This window comes from Peromyscus californicus, unplaced genomic scaffold (genome assembly GCF_007827085.1).
Source record: "Peromyscus californicus insignis strain IS unplaced genomic scaffold, ASM782708v3 Scaffold_9__1_contigs__length_137607984, whole genome shotgun sequence".
NCBI lineage: Eukaryota > Metazoa > Chordata > Mammalia > Rodentia > Cricetidae > Peromyscus > Peromyscus californicus.
Window position 1 is genome coordinate 13564700 of NW_026294617.1, and position 2198 is coordinate 13566897.

Consider the following 2198-nt stretch of genomic DNA (forward strand, 5'->3'; position numbering starts at 1 on the left):
AGCTTTAATACAGGGCACTGTAGCTGACCCTGTCAGGTTGACCAAGTTCATTCTCAGTGTCCACCTAATTGTCCAGATGGACAATACTGAACCTGCATATGCAGTTTCCTTTATCAAGTATAGTGCCCGCCTTTCAGGCAGTCTTTAAAACATATAAATACAAAGGAAAGGAAACCACTCATTAAAAACTGCATCAAACGGAAAGTATTTTAAGTATGAATTTGTTGTTCCTGGAAATAACACATGCCCAATGAAAACCAAAAGCTGGAGAAGCAGTTACACTTCCTACGGGAGTGGACAGTTACAACAACAATCATCTTCTGTAATGACCATTTTCAATTGTTATCAACTACTCTGAACTTACTAGGAGATGTAGTCAAGGTCAGAAGAGAAGACGGAGGGAGAGTATTCCTTTTTTGGAGGACAGTATCCCTCCAGAATCATCACGGGGAAATAAACATCCTGTTGATTCTAGGTGGCAAAGCAATTAACGCAGTCAATTTCAGTTCATGTTGATCATGTTGAGCTGACCTGATTTTCTTCCTTGACTTGTTTGGTGTCATTCTTCTAGATCAAATGTGTTTAGTTCTTCTAGTTCATCCAGATCTCCCCCAGTGAACAGATTTTCATCAACAGGAACAGCATCAATAGATCCATTTTCTTGTCCCCTCCACTCCGTTGTCCTCGTCCAAATCACTTCTTTCACCATTTTCAGCCCGGCCTCCAGAGGCTTCACTTAATTTGTTCTCATCTTTATCTGAAGCATATGTGCTGAGCCGTCCTGTCGCAAAGGCCGCATCAGGGCAGCGAATGAGCGAGTCGCTTTCCGGGCGCTATGGCTGCGGCTGGGTCTTCCTGCTCCCGCCGTGCTGCCTGACGCCCTTCTGCGCCGCAGGCGGCCCTGTGCCCCCGCCTCCGCGATGCCCCCCAAGAAACACGCTTAGGCTGGGGGCAGCAAGAAGGCAGAGCAAAAGAAGAAGGAGAAGATCATCGAGGACAAAACTTTCGGTCTAAAGAATAAGAAAGGAGCAAAGCAACAGAAGTTTATTAAGGCTGTCACTCATCAGGTGAAGTTTGGTCAGCAGAATCCACGTCAGGTAGCACAAAGTGAAGCTGAAAAGAAACTGAAGAAAGATGACAAGAAGAAAGAACTACAAGAGCTAAATGAGCTGTTCAAACCTGTAGTTGCTGTACAAAAAAAATAAGTAAAGGTGCAGATCCCAAATCTGTGGTGTGTGCATTCTTCAAACAAGGACAGTGTACTAAAGGAGATAAATGTAAGTTCTCTCATGACCTCACTTTGGAGAGAAAATGTGAAAAGTGAAGTGTTTACATTGATGCAAGAGATGAAGAACTTGAAAAAGATACTATGGATAATTGGGATGAGAAAAGGCTGGAAGAAGTAGTAAACAAGAAGCACGGTGAGGCGGAAAAGAAAAAACCAAAAACTCAAATAGTGTGCAGACATTTCCTTGAAGCTATTGAAAATAACAAGTATGTCTGGTTTTGGGTGTGTCCTGGAGGTGGCGACAAATGCATGTCGCCTGGGTTTGTGCTGAAGAAAGACAAAAAGAAAGAAGAGAAAGAAGATGAGATTTCATTAGAAGATCTAATTGAGAGAGAACGTTCTGCCTTAGGTCCAAATGTTACCCAAATCACTCTAGAGTCTTTCCTTGCATGGAAGAAAAGGAAAAGACAAGAAAAGATTGATAAGCTTGAACAAGATATGGAGAAGCGGAAAGCGGACTTCAAAGCAGGGAAAGCACTGGTGATCAGTGGTCATGAGGTATTTGAATTTCGTCCTGAACTGGTCAATGATGATGATGAGGAAGCAGGTGATACCTGTTACATTCAGGGAACAGGCGGTGATGAGGCTGATGATTCTATGGGTGTCAATGACATAGATGTAAGCCTGTACATCCCAAGAGATGTAGAAGAGACAGGTATCACTGTAGCCAGTCTTGAAAGATTCAGCCCACTTTCTTATAGAACCCAGGACCAGCAGCCCAGGGATGGCACCACCCACCATGGGCTGGGCCCTTTCCCACTGATCACTATATAAGAAAAAGCCTTACAGCTGGATCTCAAGGGGGCATTTCTTCAGCTGAGGCTACTTTCTCTCTGATGACTCTAGCTTATGTTGACACAGCACCAGCCAGTACACCTTGTAAGGGTCAGAAGACCACATTGTGGAGAAG

At 43.9% G+C, this 2198-nt stretch overlaps 1 pseudogene; it reads left to right on the forward strand.

The window, feature by feature from the left end:
* Positions 1-920: 920 nt before the first annotated feature.
* On the forward strand, positions 921-1984 carry LOC128105907 (zinc finger CCCH domain-containing protein 15-like; annotated as a pseudogene).
* The last annotated feature ends 214 nt before the right edge of the window (positions 1985-2198 follow it).